Source organism: Bos grunniens, chromosome 11 (assembly GCF_055505025.1).
Source record: "Bos grunniens cultivar Pamir isolate PY7600 chromosome 11, Bosgru_T2T1.0, whole genome shotgun sequence".
Taxonomy (NCBI): Eukaryota; Metazoa; Chordata; class Mammalia; order Artiodactyla; family Bovidae; genus Bos; species Bos grunniens.
The window spans coordinates 83963780-83981976 of NC_141175.1; the positions used below are offsets into that span (position 1 = coordinate 83963780).

The 18197-nt window shown below is 36.9% G+C and overlaps 1 long non-coding RNA gene across 4 annotated transcripts in view; it reads right to left on the reverse strand.

Annotated features, from left to right (window-relative positions):
- The window catches only part of LOC147363451 (uncharacterized), a 223124-nt gene that overhangs the window by 115049 nt on the left and 89878 nt on the right, over positions 1-18197 (reverse strand). For 2 of the 4 annotated variants that reach the window (XR_015137126.1, XR_015137127.1), the window contains one exon: positions 2173-2558. The exons of 1 other annotated variant lie outside the window; for it this stretch is intronic. This is a non-coding gene — a long non-coding RNA (uncharacterized LOC147363451). Of the gene's footprint in view, positions 1-2172; positions 2559-15463; positions 17420-18197 lie in introns of those variants that run through there. One more of the 4 variants, XR_015137129.1, reaches the window with a different exon arrangement.

The following is an 18197-nucleotide window of genomic DNA, read 5'->3' on the forward strand; positions in this document are numbered from 1 at the left end:
TATGACTAAATATTAGAAATACATGGATGTTTCTAAGTTAGTATATCATCTGCAAGAGAAAATCATAAAGAATTAGTGCAATTATGCCCTTATCTGTAGGGAAATTTGGAAATCAATGGAATGTGATTCAATATCCATATATCTTTAGTAATAACATGAGCACAAAATTTATGCATTTAAAATTATTCAAATATGATGCCAGCACTACTTCTGTGATAATAATAACAAACCTATCAACACATAATGATTAGTTCATGTGATCATTTAGTAGTTTTATGTAACATTAGTAGTTTAAAATGAATTCCATATTTCATGAAACAAAGTCCTACCCACTTACATTGTCTGAGAAAAAGCAGATCTTTCTAAAGAACACCAACCACTATTACATTCACTACGAAAATGCACTTTAATTGCAACAGAAGTCCTATAATATACCTGAGATCTTTAAGTTTGCCAACCAAAAATCTGGAACTGAATTGCTGCTTCAGAATTTATTAGCAAAGTGCCTTTGCACGAGTCACTTTTTCCTCTGAAAACATTTGCTCCTTTGTAAATGTATTGTGACAATCGACTGAGGGACTATAAAACATACACTGTATATCAAAAAGTGCTCCACAGATTGTGGTTGTTGGTATTGCTACAACAAATGGGGGCATGAGAAGATGTATAGGAATGATTTTTAAAACTTGAATTTTCTATTTTCATCACAAGTTTTATATTTAACAATGTGATTGTTAATAATGTTTTATGATATTTATGCCTTGGAAAAAATTTAAAAGTCATTAGCTCATAAACTACCATACAATTGCACTCATTTCACATGCTAGCAAGGTAATGTTCAAAATCCTTTAAGCTAGGTTTCAACTGTAAGTGAACTGAGAGCTTCCAGAAGTACAAGATGGATTTAGAAAAGGCAGAAGAACCAGAGATCAAACTGTCAATATTTACTGGATCATAGAAAAAGCAAGGGAATTCTAGAAAAACATCTACTTCAACTTCATTGACTATGCTACAGACTTTGTGTGGATCACAACAAGCTGTGGAAAATTCTTAGAGCTGGGAATATCGGACCACCTTTCCTGTCTCCTGAGAAACTATATGCAGATCAAGCAGCAACAATTATTAATAGAACCAGATATGGAACAATAGACTGGTTCAAAATTGGGAAAGTAGTATGTCAAGACTGTATATTATTACCCTGCTTATTTAACTTAGATCCAGAGTACATTATGTGAAATGCAAGGCTGGATGACTCACAAGCTGGAATCAAAACTTTTGGAAGAAATATCAACTTCAGATATGCAGATGACACCACCCTTACGGCAGAAAGCGAAGAGGAACTAAAGAGCTTCTTGATGAGTGTGAAAAAGGAAAGTGAAAAAGCTGGCTTTAAACTCAACATTCAAAAAGCTAAGATCATGAAATCCAGTCCCATCACTAGATGGCAAATAGAAGAGAGAAAAATAGAAACGGTGACAGATTTCATTTTCTTGGGCTCCAAAAGCACTGCAGACAGTGACTGCAGCCACAAAAATACGACGCTTGCTCCTTGGAAGAAAAGCTATGACAGACCTAGACAGTGTATTAAAAATTAGAGACATCACTTTGCGGACAAAGGGCTGTATAGTTAAAGCTAATGGTTTTTTCAGTAGGCATGTATGGATATGAGAGATGAACCATAAAGAAGGCTGAGTGCTGAAGAATTGATGCTTCTGAATTCTGGTGCTGGAAAAGGCTCTTGAGAGTCCCTTGGACTGCAAGGAGATCCAACTAGACAATTCTAAAGGAAATCAACCCTGAATATTCACTGGAAGGACTGATGCTGAAGTTGAAGCTCTGATACTTTGGCTACCTGATGTGATGAGCCAACTCATTGGAAAAGATCCTCATACTGGAATTGTCTAAGGTCAGGAGAAGGGGGAAATAGAGGATGCAATGGTTGGATAGCATCACTGACTCAATGGACGTGAGTCAGTCACTCAATGGACTTCACTCTGGGAGACAGTGAAGGACAGCAAAGTCTGTCATACTGTAGCCCATGGGGTTGTAAAGAGTTGGGCATGACTTAGTGACTGAATAATGAACAACATAAAGCATAATAATTTCTATGAGTTTGTTAAATTTCATGTACTTTATTCCTTTTTTAAGAAAGAACACATTATTGAAGTATGATTTTTTTTTTTTAGTAAAAGGCAAATGATTTATTTGATCTGAAGAGAAACCAGAGTATTATTGAGGTATGACTGACATACAAAAATCTGTATATATTGTATACAACTTGATGTATTTGTGGATAAAAATACACCCATGAAACCACCACCATAATCAATGCCACCAACATATCCATCACCAGACTGCTCCTAATGGCACCTTCTTGGTCTCCTCTTGATACCTATTCAAGAAAAGATTCTGACAGTTGTCCCAGAGGACAGTCCCAACTGAAAATCATATTTTGAAATATATCCTCGAGTAGCTGGTGTGACAGGGAAAATTAATGATTCCAGGATGTGATGTTGAAAATAAAATGATATTGTAATAACTGCATCTTCAGACAGTGCCTGTTAAAAGAAATGGAAAATAAGAGTCTAGGTATGGAAAGAAAATGTAGACAATTACTAGACTTGAAGGCAATTATGATTCTTGTCAGGGTGTATGTGTGTGATGGAAAACATTTTACAAAAGAAGATCATTTTTCTTTCATACAATGAAGTAATAATAGTACTGATTTTGTCTAGCATGGAGAAACAAGAGGATTACATTTTGAGTTAGGGGAACTGTGTAATAATATTGGAATGACCCATCCCTATACCTGTCTGCTCATCAACTTTCTCATCTTAACATGTGGACACTGAGGAGAAAGGCTATCTACGATTTTTTTTAACATTCTATTAATAAAAGATGATGGTAGGGTGGGGTGAAAAACAAAGCAAAAAAAATATGGCAGGAATTCAACACGTTTTAAAGAAACACTCTGTAAAAATTACTTGCAGATTTTGACTGGGTGTAAATAGAGGGAAACAATAGAATAGGAAAGACTAGAGTCTCTTCAAAAAATATGAACATACCAAGGGGACATTTCATGCAAAGATGGGCACAATAAAGGACAGAAAGGTAAGGACCTAACAGAAGTGGAAGATATTAAGAAGAGGTGTCAAGAATACACAGAAGAACTGTATGAAAAGGTCCTAATGAAATGGATAACCATGATGGTGTGGTCAGAAAGCATCACTACAAAGCTAGTGGAAGTGATGGAATTCCAACTGAGCTATTTCAAATCCTAAAAGATGATGCTGTTAGAAGTGCTGCATTCAGTATGTCAGCAAATTTGGAAAATTCAGCAGTAGCCACAGGACTGAAAAAATTGAGTCTCATTCCAATACCGAATAAGAGCATTGTCAAAGAATATTCAAACTACCACACAATTGCACTCATTTCACATGCTGGCAAGGTATTACTCAAAATCCTTCAAGCTAGGCTTCAACAGTATGTGAACCGAGAACTTCCAGATGTATAAGCTGGATTTAAGAAAAGGTAGAATGCAAACAGCCACTATGGAGAACAGTGTGGAGATTCCTTAGAGAACTGGAAATATAACTGCCTTATGATCCAGCAATCCCACTGCTGGGCATACACACTGAGGAAACCAGAAGGGAAAGAGACATGTGTACCCCAATGTTCATTGCAGCACTGTTTATAATAGCCAGGACATGGAAGCAACCTAGATGCCCATCAGCAGATGAATGGATAAGAAAGCTATGGTACATATACACAATGGAGTATTACTCAGCCATTAAAAAGAATACATTTGAATCAGTTCTAATGAGGTGGATGAAACTGGAGCCTATTATACAGAGTGAAGTAAGCCAGAAGGAAAAACATAAATACAGTATACTAACTCATATATATGGAATTTAGAAAGATGGTAACAATAACCTGGTGTACGAGATAGCAAAAGAGACACTGATGTATAGAACAGTCTTATGGACTCTGTGGGAGAGGGAGAGGGTGGGGAGATTTGGGAGAGTGACATTGAAACATGTAGAATATCATGTAAGAAACCAGTTGCCAGTCCAGGTTCGATGCACGATACTGGATGCTTGGGGCTGGTGCACTGGGACGACCCAGAGGGATGGTGTGGGGAGGGAGGAGGGAGGAGGGTTCAGGATGGGGAACACATGTATGCCTGTGGCGGATTCATTTTGATATTTGACAAAACTAATACAATTATGTAAAGTTTAAAAATAAAATAAAATTTAAAAGAAAAAAAAAAAAAGAAAAGGTAGAGGAATCAGAGATTAAATTGCTAACATCCACTAGATCATAGAAAAAGAAAGGGAGTTCCAGAAATACATCTACTTCTGCTTCCATGACTACACTAAAGCCTTTGATTATGTGGATCACAAGAAACTATGGAAAATTCTGAGAGATGGGAATACAGGACCACCTTATCTGCCTCTTGAGAAACCTGTAGCAGGTCAAGAAGCAACAGTTAGAACCGGACATGGAACAACGAATTGTTCCAAAATTGGGAAAGGAATATGTCAAAGCTGTATATTGTCACCCTGTTTATTTACATTATATGCAGAGTACATCATGTGAAATGGTGGGTTGGATGAAGCACAAGCTAGAATCAAAATTTCTGAGAGAAATATCGACAACTTCAGATGTGCAGATGATACCACCCTATGGCAGAAGGTGAAGAGGAACTGAAGAGCCTCCTGATGAAGGTGAAAGAGGAGAGTGAAAAAGGTGGCTTAAAACTCAACATTCAAAAAAAAAAAAAACTAAGATGATGGCATCTGGTCCCATCGTTTCATGGCCAATAGATGGGGCAAAAGTGGAAACAGTGACAGGTTTCACTTTCTTAGTGATTTCTCCAAAATCACTGTGGATGGTGACCACAGCCACAAAATTAAAAGACGCTTGCTCCTGGGAAGAAAAGCTATGACAAATTTAGACATTGTATTAAAAATTAGACATCACTCTGTGGACAAAGGTCCATATAGTCAAAGCTATGGTTTTTCCAGTAGTCACGTATGGATGGGAGAGTTGGACCATAAAGTAGGCTGAACACCGAAGAATTTATGCCTACAAACTGTGGTTTGGAGAAGACTTGAGAGTGTTGGACAGCAAGGAGATCAAACCTGTCTATCCTAAAGGACATCAACCCTGAATATTCATTGGAAGGACTGATGCTGAAGCTCCACTACTCTCACCCCCTGATGTGAAGAGCTGACTCACTGGAAAAGACCCTGATGCTGGGAAAGATTAAGGGCAAGAGCATGACGGGGTGACATCGGATGAGATGGTTGGGGATGGCATCACTGACTCAATGGACATGAGTCTGAGGAAACTCAGGGAGACAGTGAAGGACAGGAAAACCTGACCTGCTACAGTTCATGGGGTCACGAAGAGTTGGACATGACTTAGAAACTGAACAGCAACAAATGAATGAGTGAAATCTGCTCAGTCGTGTCCAACTTTTTGCGACCCCATGGACTATACAGTCCTTGGAATTCTCGACACCAGAATACTGGCGTGGGTAGCCTTTCCCTCCTCCAGGAGATCTTCCCAACCCAGGGATCGAACCCAGGTCTCCTACATTGCAGGTGGATTCTTTACCAGCTGAGTCACAAGAGAAGCCCAAGAGTACTGGAGTGGGTAGCCTATCCCTTCTCCAGCAGATCTTCCCGACCCAGGAATCGAACCAGGGTCTCCTGCATTGCAGGTGGATTCTTTACCAATTGAGCTACCAGGGAAGCCCGAACAACAACAAATATAGGCTACCTATGTTTCTGAACCTTGTGTGTATCAGTATCACTTGGAAAAAAATTTAAATATATATATATATAAATTAGTAGATCCCACCACTCAGAATTTCTGATCTAAGAAATTCATCCTCATTGTATCATGAACTCACTAAAAACATCCACTTATATCCCCAATACTCAGATTAATTTAGGCTCAGCAAAGGTATACACATTTTATTTTTGGGAGAAACAGCATTATAATATGTGGGGAGAATGCAAGAAAGTGTGTGTCAGTGTGAGTGTTTGTATAAAATGAATCCTTAACACACATTGAATTCAAATGTTACGGGGAATGGACGAAGAGAGAAAGGACACTGACTATTGTTTTAACCCAAAATCTGAAGAATTAAGTCTAAATCAGAAATTCCAAAATCAGAAAACTACAAGTTAATTATTTAAGTGGGTAAGTACAATGCAAATAGCATGATGAGTTGATGCTAGAAAGGAAAGCAAGCTAATGTGTCTATCTAGGCACATTATTCTATAAGCTTAATGCTTTCAATTTTTAATTTTATAAAAAAATTGGTTATGAAATGCTTTTTTCTGTGAAATGTTACAAAGAAACTTAGCACGTGAATTAGATCTTTAAAAGAGTGGCAATGCTGAAAAAAAAAACTTTTAGATCTTCTTAGCCCTACAGGTCTTAGGAGCTAGCCCAGCCTCCAGCACATTTTCATTAAATAAACACAAGGTTTTACAAAATGCAAATTGTAGCAATCACATTTGGGTGGCAAAGCAAACTGATGGCAGAGATTGCTTGTCAACCTCTTGGTTGTTCATCAGAAGCAGCTGGGACTGTGAACATGAGTGAGGTCTAAATTTTGCTATCAAAAAATTAGATCACAGGAATCTAAGGACAATGACTCTCCAGATTTGGGAATCATTTCCAGTTTCATCCCTGAATAGTCCCACACTTATTAGTTATCACATGTACAGGAGACATACTACATGAAAAACTGGAGCTTATGTCAACAAACAGTAATGCTTCTTGGTGTCTGATAAAGCTTTTTAAATTCATGGTGAAGATGAAGGTGAATTTTGTGTAGTGTATGTCAGCTTCTTAGTAAGAAAACATCTAGTACAGAATAGCACACAGCTTTCTCTAGCTACTGACAAGAGACGAAGTGAAAGGTGCCTTCATGATCTCATACAGCAAGCTATACCAGAGTTAAGTTACCAAGTACGTGTGATTAACCTCAAGCAGATGCAAAGGCTTTTATGAAATCCAATCCATACTAAAAGCTAATGCAATAACAGGTATTATCCATACTACTTCCATCAGCTAGAAATGTACTTGGCTCCAAGTAAAAGAAAACCTGTACGAAGTTTCACAAGAGTTTATTTAATTTATGCACCAAGACATACCAGGAATGGCTTTTCTAGCAGCTTAACACCTTTAGAGAGATGCTCCTTCTGTCTTTCTTTTCACAGCATTTAGTGATGGCTGCTTCAGTTTCGTGCATTGAGAGCCCCTTCCAGACAGACAGAAGGGATGAGGAGAAGAGGTTGCACTGGCTAACCAGCCATTACGTTTCATTGTGCCTCATGGCAACGTGAAGTTTGAAGGCAGGATGGAAAATTGGTATTTTAGCTTTAGAATGACTGAACTAGTTAGAAGGGAAATGGAGCTTAGGACATCCAACTTAAGTCTAATACTAGTTCTAATATAAAAAATATTTAAATATGTCTTAAATATTAATGTTAGAGAAGACCAGAGGAAACAATATATAATTTAAAACTTCTTATAACATATCCTAATGTATCTCTACTTGATCTATATATCTAACATGTTTTGACATTCTTACTATTTTTTATCTTGCTGAAAGAAGTCAAACATTTTCACATGACAACGTCACAATGTTCACATACCTCCTCTAATTTCAGAGGTTAGGAAGTAAAACATGATGCACATTTATGTATCTTCTAATATTGGCCACCTTTATGTCATTAATTGGTAACATTTTCAAATATAAAAGCACCATTTTAAATAACATTTTAGGAAGAAAAACATTGTTATTTTAGTATTTTTTTTCTTTTTTAAAAATTTATTTAATTGGAAGCTAATTACAATACTGTAGTGGTTTTGCCATACAGTGACATGAATCAGCCATGTGTGTGCATGTGTTCCCCATCCTGAACCCCCCTCCCACCTTCCTCTCCATCCCATCCCTCAGGGTCGTCCCAGTGCACCGGCCCTGAGCGCCCTGTCTCATGCATTGAATCTGGACTGGCCATCTATTTCTCATATGATAATATACATGTTTTGATGCTACTCTCTCAAATCATCCCACCCTTACCTTCTCCCACAGAGTCCAAAAGTCTGTTCTTTATATTTGTGTCTCTTTTTGTATTTTAACAAAAATGGCTACAACCCCAGGGTTCATATTTAGGGTGTAATATTCCAGTGCTATAATTTGATATATTTTCAATCACACGATTAAAATAATTTTATAAGATTAGTGTACTGGATTTAATGAAAAATAAATGTTTATTTTTAGCCCGTACTTTTGGATATTGATTTTGCAAGCCTATTAAATCAAATTTTACTTTGAATGCATGTAGCATGGCATAAGACTAATTGAACAGACAGGTGGTATTCATAGGATTTCTTACAGAATCAACTATAGAAAGGTGTGCATTAAATTTTTAAAACTTAAGTTGTACTATAGGTGTAATGGATTCCCTGAAGAAGAGAAGTAGAAGGAGCAGTAGACAAATATTTGAAGAAACAGTGATCACAGTTTTTCAATTTAATGAAAAAATGGACACCATACGTCCATGAAACTCAACAAGCACCAAGACAAGAAATGTGGGAACAACTATTCCAAGGCATATCACAGACTACTCAAAACCTATGGAGAAAGAGAAAATCTTAAAACCAAGTAACCCCTCTTCTCCCCACAAAAGACATGCTATATAATGTAAAAAGAAGAGCTGTAGGCATGACTCCAGATTTCTCATGGGCAAAGATGCAAGTGAGACTGCAACCACCACAGTACATGGTACAGCTATATAACGGCATAGTATAAAGCAACAAAAAAGAATGAACTGTTTAATATGCATGCACAATGAATGAACATCAACATAATTATCTGAAGCCAGACAAAACACACTGTGTGCTTTCATTTTTACCAAGTTATAGAATAGTCAAATCGATTATTTGTAACAGCAGATCAGTGGTTGTCTGATGGACAAGGTGCAGAAACTTAAGGGGAACAGAGAAACTTTCAGGGGTGATGGACAAAATTATTTTCTTTTCTTGTTGGACTAGGCTTCCTACACACATCATAATTTTTTTTAACTTTTTGAGATAATTTTAGGTTCCCATAGAGTTATAAGAAATGATACAGAGGGAGCACATGCCTTCTTTACTCAGTTTCCCCTGTTGGCAAATCCATGCATAATTATAGTACAGGAATTATATAAACAGGAAATTCATATTGACACAATCTACCAACCTCATGCAGATATTACCAGTTTTACACATACTCATTTGTGGGTGGCTATTTAACCGTATACAGTATTATTGCCTGTGTTGTTTCATGTGACCACCACCAGTCAAGATATAGAACGGTTCCATTGCTATCTTTTCACTATCCTTTTATAGCTACAGTCACTTGGTTTTCTATCCTTCATCACCACCATACCCCAGGCAACCACTAAACTGTTTTCCATCTTTTTAAGTTTGTCATTTCAAGAATATTATGTAAAGTGAAATTATATAGCATTCACTAAATACAATGAAATGCACATATCTTTTTTCATTTTGCTGATTTTGGTGATGATTTCTTGTATCTATGTGTCAATCCTATCAAATTTTACATTTTACATATGGTCAGTGTGTATGTCAATTATACCTCCACAAAATACTTAAAAATAAAATAAAAATCCTATGAAGCAGTAAAAATTGCTAAATCCTGCTATGATTGTCCACATCTTCTTTTTATGCTGAATTTAACATACAATGAAAATGTGCAGGGAAATATGATAAAACTCTTATGCCAATTGGGTTTTCATTCACTACTAAATGTGATAGATTATAAAGGCTCCAGTATTTTTTTTCCTGTGCAAATTCTTGCCCATTTAAACATGAAGCTATCAAAGCTAAAGGGCACATATGTCCATTTTCAAACACTTTGGTAAATGTAGAGCTTTTACTTAAGAAAAAGTTTTGACTTGAAAACTTGGATTTCCCATAGACTTGTCATGAAAAATCCTGCAAATTTGCTTATCACCTGGCGAAGAAAAGTAAGACAATCATTATTATGGAACACTGATGAGGCCAGGTATTACTAAAATTATTAAGCTTGGAGTAGAAGAAAGCTCAAGCAAATCATCTCGAATGATATCATCTACTTGAATCACTAATTGCTGAAGTTCCTTTTATGACATTTATCTGCAGCATGAAATAGGGTGCACTTTATTTTAGGACAACTTTTTGATTTTCATCTACTCCAGGCAAACTGACACCATTGCAGAAGACGTTGAATTTTATTATATCCCTTTGTATATTACAAAGGATATTATCATATAGAAATATCAAGATATAAAAATCTTATTACATTTATTCTATGGAGCATCTATATTTTTTGATAATGATATCATCCTGCTTTAGTCATGAAGAGCATCTATAAGTCATTGTTTCTGCATTGGCCTATGTTATCCTCAAATACTATTAGGCTAAAATACAGCTAGTGTTACTGTTTCTTAGGTTTTTCTGTCAAACAAGCAAAGTAGCAAGTTAATGTTATACTGGGGATAAAGAATAAAAATGAGGAGTTGCTGTGTTGTGAGGTTGATCATGTGATGCCATTTGTTCCTGGAGATGTGCTTGAAGGTTAACGATCAAACAGCTTGTATAGAAGAGGAAATCCATGTGATTAGGTATGTGCATAGTTGAGCCTTGTGCTTTTTTTGTTTACTCACAGAAAAGCCATCAATACTCAAAAGTTCCCTCTGTTGCCATATATGTAAATGGTTGCCTCGTGAACATATATTGCAATATTCGATTTCTTAATGCATCATCATCAAGCCAACCTGAGATTTTAGTGTATTAAGCCAGACAACAGTCTATTAGAATCCACTTCTGGTCAGCAATAAAGTGACAATTTCCAATTTTCAAACAATTGTTTACTAATCCCATCTTAGTAATTGTTACACTTTATCCTGGTGACAAAAAATTATCAAAAAAGCACATATAACCAGGTAATATTAATTACAACTCCATTTATTCTGGCTCTCTCCACTCTCCTTTCCATTATAGATTACAGGTTTTTATCATAGAATAATAAAAATTCCAATGTGACCCTTGAGTTTGTAGGAACCAGTGTTTATGTTAATCTCATGTTGCCCAGGATTTGAGATTGCAGATGTTCATTCTGACACTGTTGAAGATCTCTTCAAATTTTAGTAGTCAGCTTTCATCTGATAGCACTGACTTTCAAGAATGCATTCTTATAGCTTCCAAGGCCACTAGCCAAGGTTTAGAGTTTTGAGGTTATGCAATCAGAAAGCCTATCACTAGGAGGAACAAGCTCAGGGTTGGGAGGTCCAGAGACCACTTCATCATTCCAACATACTCTAAGTTGTTTTTTGTAGATTTGAAGCAATAGTAGCATTTCTCCCAAATTCTAAGACTAGACAGTGATTGAAGGCTGACTGAAGTCCTCTATATTTGCTTCTGTCTAGTCTCATTCCACTGCGAGTGATACATCTTTATTTTATTAACAGTAATCTTTATATGGGCTTCCCTGGTGGCTCAGAGGGTAAAGCATCTGCCTACAATGCGGGAGCCCCAGGTTCGATCCCTGGGTCGGGAAGATCCCCTGGAGAAGGCAATGGCAACCCACTCCAGTACTCTTGCCTGGAAAATCCCACAGACTGAGAAGCCTGGTAGGCTACAGTCCATGGGGTTGCACAGAGTCAGACATGACTGCCTTTCTTATTTAGCTATTAAATTAGGAGTTGTATTTCAAAATATCTATACTGATTCCAATGATGTAATACTGACATGTCTCAAGCAGCTTGAATAATAAGAGGAATCCAGAGTCTTCTAATGGGCCTGACACAGCACATTTCTTCATGCTGAGTAAATGAGCCAGTACCACTTACTCCTAACTTTCTATTGTTTTATACCCAGTTAAAAGCAGAGACATTACTTTGCCAACAAAGGCTCGCCTAGTCAAGGCTATGGTTTTTCCTGTGGTCATGTATGGATGTGAGAGTTGGACTGTGAAGAAGGCTGAGCGCCGAAGAATTGATGCTTTTGAACTGTGGTGTTGGAGAAGACTCTTGAGAGTCCTTTGGACTGCAGGAGATCCAACCAGTCCATTCTGGTTTTTTTTTGTTTGTTTGTTTTTTGTGTTTTTTTTTTTTTAATTTTATTTTATTTTTAAACTTTACATAATTGTATTAGTTTTGCCAAATATCAAAATGAATCTGCCACAGGTATACATGTGTTCCCCATCCTGAACCCTCCTCCCTCCTCCCTCCCCATACCCTCTATCTGGGTCATCCCACCATTCTGAAGGAGATCAGCCCTGGGTGTTCTTTGGAAGGAATGATGCTAAAGCTGAAACTCCAGTACTTATGCGAAACTCCACCTCATGCGAAGAGTTGACTCATTGGAAAAGACTCTGATGCTGGGAGGGATTGGGGGCAGAAGGAGAAGGGGATGACAGAGGATGAGATGGCTGGATGGCATCACTGACTCGATGGACGTGGGTCTCAGTGAACTCCGGGAGTTGGTGATGGACAGGGAGACCTGGTGTGCTACGATTCATGGGGTCTCAAAGAGTCGGACATGACTGAGTGACTGATCTGATCTGAAGCATTTTTGCCTAGCATGCAATTACTAGTGCCTAACTTCTCAAGTTCCCAAAACACCAGAACATCTGATCCAAACCCCAGCCCACTTCAGCAACATTTTGGCAAATGTTCTATCTACCTGAATTGAGACATCAGCACTAACCCTGGAGCATTTTAGGTGGTTGCTAAGTCACTTCAGTCATGTCCAACTCTGTGCAACCCCATAGACGGCAGCCCACCAGGCTCCCCCGTCCCTGGGATTCTCCAGGCAAGAACACTGGAGTGGGTTGCCATTTCCTTCTCCAATGCATGAAAGTGAAAAGTGAAAGTGAAGTCATTCAGTTGTGCCCAACTCTCAGCCACCCCATGGACTGCAGCCTACCAGGCTCCTCCTTTCATGGGATTTTCCAGGCAAGAGTACTGGAGTGGGTTGCCATTGCCTTCTCCGATTTTAGGTGGAGGCGTTATAAATTTGAACCTTCTACTTCATTGCAATTAGCCAGGATATCCTTGGCCTCCAGAGGGTGGTACTTTAGGTCATTTGGGTTTCAAGGTGCCATATCTATACCTCTAAGCTTGGTGCAGAAATTCTGGATTACAATATTAGTAAAATAGATTCTGCTAGCTTGTAACAGCTCTAAAACAGCTAATAGGTGCCAACCTAAGCAGACAGTACCTTCAGTTTATGGGTACAGTTTCCATGCTTAAATCAAAGACCTAAACTTGGCATCATTTTATGAAAATTGAAATGGCAAGAGATCTTCCTCCTATGTTATTAATTATTTATAATATTACATAATACTTTCTGAGATACATTTTAAGAGCCAGAACAGGAGAGCACTCAGCAGTAGTCTGGCCACCTTAACAGGTATCCTTCCTAAATAGTGATTAGAATAAAACATTGTGTATTGGTGAAGCACATTAAACTAGTAATAAAATTCTAAGAGTTTTCTCTTTATCAGAGTGGATCAAACTGGGCATGGAGTAATAAGCAAAATAAAGTTCTTGTTTATGAGTGCCTTGGGAAAGAGTACTTGCCAGTGAAGCAGCATAAGAATAGAATTCACACTTAGGATTCATTGCAAATAAAAACTAGAATTTAAGACACAAGATGATGCCTGTCTACATCAAGTACAGAGGCCCAACATCTTCTAGAGTTTTCGATGTCTGTGTACATACTAGATGCTTCTCATTAGCCTTTAAATATGTCTGTATTGTCCCCATTAAAAAGAAAAGCAGGAAGAACATAAAAAGAGGAGGTATGAAAGAAGAGGAAAAGCAAGAAAATGGAAAGGAAAACAGCAAAGAAAAGGAACATCAACGATACAAAGACTACATAATTCAATGGAGAAAGCATTTAGTATCTTTCATCTCTGATGTGACCTAGAGTTTTCTTTGAAATTATCTGGGTTCCCTGACTTCCTTAATAATAAAATACCTAATTTTTAGCTGGGCACATGGCCTACTGTGAATAAAGTATACATTTCCCAGACTCTTAATACTAGGCTTGGCTACATGACTAAGCACTGATCAACAGAATGCAAATAAAAGTATATGAAAGCGTCCAGAAATCATCACTGTTAGGATAGACAAGCCTCTGTCATCCTTGTCATTCTTTCTCCCTCCTGAAGGCTGAAGTCATTATGGCCTGAGAGTCAATAGACATCTAAAATTATAAAATGGAAGCTGATGACAGGGAAGCAAGCTGACAGAGGTGGGCCCTGATTGTCATGAAGCTTAAATTTACACAAAGTTATATGTCAATTATAGCTCAATAAAGTTGAAAAAAATTATAGTGATTGTGCTGTAAGGATGACATAATGTTGAAAAGTCTTGGTACAAAAAGCCTGATTTTCTTTTACAAATGCTATTAAAAATGTGCTTAATAGGAGATTAATGCTTCAACCATTCCCTGGTGGTTGAATGTTTGGGACTCCATGCTTCCAGTGCAGGGAGTGTGGGTTCAATCCCTGGTTGGGGAACTAAGATCCCACATGCTGAATGGTGTGGCCAAAAAAATAAAAAATAAACTAAAATGTGCTTAATAAATGGTAGCTATTATAATGATGATGATATTTTTAGTAAAGCATTGTGCTAGGCAGTATGTGTACAGCAAGACAGTCCCTATCCTCAGTGAGCCTGTAGTAGAGGATAGACATACCAAAACATTAAGATGCATAAAATTGTGAAATATAAGCCGATAGTAATAACTTTTAATTTTACAATGTACTATATATTTTTTCCTGAGATTCTTAAAGTCACTGTAAAACTCTATTGAACTTTCACCTTTTAGACATAGCCCCAATAATAAAAATGGGTTTTAGTAGTAAAACTACAAAACATCCACACACCACCTGTTTGCAACTAATCCAGTTTATTTTCCACAGTAGAACAAAAATAATCCCAAAATATTTTGTCATATCCTTGAACCAAAGATCTGAAAGGAAAAAACCCCTATTATGACATTTCAATGCATATCATCTTTTAAAGTACAGCCTGTTTACTTGAGGGAATATAATTTCAATTGTGATATGTATATATGATAGATGTTATACGTGTGTATATTGTTATTTGCCTAAAAATTGGTGGTAAACATGCAGCCTAACTATAATATATACCTATTTAATATATTTAGTAATAAAATTTTAATAGTACTCTTCACAATTTTATTTTATATAGAGAAAATTTAACCCAGTGCATTGATATCTTGAATATATCTATATATTTTTTTACCAATGCGAGATTTTTAAAAAATTATAAACAACTCCAGATTAAATTTTTAAAAAGAGAAAGTGACAATTCAGGTTTTTCTCTTGGATTTTATTTTCAGTAATGCCCATGTTTCATATAATGATATTAGATAATTAACATTTTTAAAATAAATTAATTTCAGTAATGGAATCAGATTATCGCATAAAACCACAAGTTATTTCCTCACATGTACTAAATAAAAATGGCCCTCAAATTTTTCTTTTAATCAATAAGCTTAATGAATATTTTTTTCAATTGACATAATATAGACTATGGAGAACAGGCACTTAATCTGGATAAAATAATATCCAAAACAGAAAAAGTTCTGGATCTTTATTCACTCAGATTTCCTTCTTCCTGCCCCCGACAGGATTCCTATTGGCCAATAAAATGTGAAGAAAAATCTGTATGTGTGTGTGTGTGTGTGCGTGCGTGTTTGGGAAATGAGGTGCTATTGTGAAGAAGTCTCTTCTCTGACATGTTATGGATGCATAAGTCACGTGAACCCACTTCAGTCATCTGGAAGCCAGGGGATAAAGTTGAACATAAGGTGGAAAACAAGAGAAGAAGGAAAGAACCTGAGACTATCTATTATAACATTGCTGACCCACTAAATCAACAAAATCTAGAACGACCCTATGTCTAAGCTTGCTGTTTAATGAGGAAATAAATTTTCTATTGCTTAAATCAATTTGAACTTCCTGTTACTCTAAGTCAAAGGTCTCCTGATTAATATAGTCTGCACAATTGGAAAACCACTACATACAGACCAATCGTAGAATGGATAAATAGATTGTGGCATATCCATATAATAGAAAACTACTTAGTAATAAAATCAATGAGCAGATACATGCAATGACATGGTTCAATCTCAAAAGCATCAGGCTAAATGAAAGAAGTGAGACGAAAAACGTCACTAACTGTACAACCAGATTTATACAAAATTCTTGAAAGGTCAAAATCAGACCAGTGATTACAAGATGGGGAGGGAGAGGTTTGACCTCCAAGAAGCAGAAAGGGAATTTTAGGCGCTGAGAGAAATGTTCTGTATCTTGATTATAGTGATGATTACATTCATTATACATTGTACATATATCACATGAGAATGGTGAACTTTACTGTATGTAAATTGTACCTCAGTGAATAAAAATATCTCTTTTAAAAATATATAAATGAAAATACTCCAAAAAAGGACTGGAAGTCATCATGCTACAATGTCGTCTCAATACACAGTAGAAGTGATAAAGTATTTTACAAGTAATATTTTGCTAATATTTAAGTTTTAATACTAAAAAGTGATGAGCTTTCTAAGTTAATTGCTATAGATTTAATGTAATCCTTAGAGTACCATGACTTTCCCTCACTTGCAGTCCTTTTCTCTAACCGAACTTCTTCAACAAATAGCTTAGCCTCTCTACTGCACTGTTGGAAAATCACGTGTTCTGCTTTCTTAACTGAGAGAGAAAAAATGATCATCCAGTGTCCACTTGAATGCTCCTGATGAATGTCTCTACTGACTTTTGAAAAGATGAAAAGCTATCCAAGTATTTAAGAAGTAGGAAGAGTCAAGACCATCAAGTATTAAAAGTAAGTGAGGATTCAAGGTTTTCATTAGAAGAATTTTCCCTGAGTTTGCTGGTCATTGGAACATTAATTATGAGTAGTTTTGGCATAAGTCTTTGCTAATGCAACACTAAAGCAGCTCATTCTACTAATGGCCAGCTCTAATTCACGGCAAGTCTTTCTTATAATAAGCAGAACTCTGGCTTGCTTTAACTTATAAACATTTATCTTCTGAATGAGGCCTTTTCTTTTACCACATTAGGATCGCTTAAATAATTGAAAGCATTTCATTTCCCCATCCCTCTCCACATTTCTGTCTTTCTTTCTAGGGTCTGTGTGTTACAAGGATGGAGGAAAAGGAACATTTCTTTATCCATGAGGTTATAGAAGAATAATTTTCTTTCTTTTTTCATCAGCGATGAGTAGGAGAGACACAATTTGATTCCCTCTATTTACACCATCTATGCATAGCCTCTTCTCTCTTCCACCTGGAAAAAAAATGATTAATACAGGCAAAGGCCTAATATCGATTCCTCTCTGATGGTCAGAATTAATATTCCAAGTTCACTGACCATGTCTGTCTTGGCCTCTTGCAGTTTCTCTCCCAGATGACAGGAATGCCTCTAAGTGGCAGATATTCTCCTCAATCCTGTCTATGTGGTAAGCTCACCACTAAAGACCTTCCCAGTCTTACTAACTATAGGAAATAACGGTTATTCAACTGCCTGGCCTGAAACTGGATGGGCAAGAGAGTTCAATTCATAACGAAGAGTGTAGAAAGCCTCTCTTCACTGTTAAGTCCAAGACACATTTTCACATTCAATGTGAACAGTAAGCTGTGTGCTTTGGATAATAAAGTTGATACTGGATGCATTCCATCCTTCGTCCAAATCCTTGAACTTCATCTCAGTTGGCTCAGAATTTAGAGCGAGTCTGTGCATTGTTCAGAGCTGGCAAATCTCCCCTAATAATCCTTAGTTCTTTCAATATTCTTTTGTACATGTTGTCCTTATTCTCCAACATTATGTTTATCCTTTTCTGAATAGTATTTAATTTGTGTAGGCAACTCTAACACTGTGGCCTCTGAGTATCATAATACACTTGAAAAAATCCTTAAATTGAATTCAGTTAGACCTTGGTTAACATCCTGACTCCACTGGTTACGAGATGAGAGTGGTTGGGTAGATTACTTCACAGCCCTGAGTCTCAGGTTCTCCCTCTTGAATGAATAGAATATCAACCTCACAGGATTGTTATGAAGCTAGA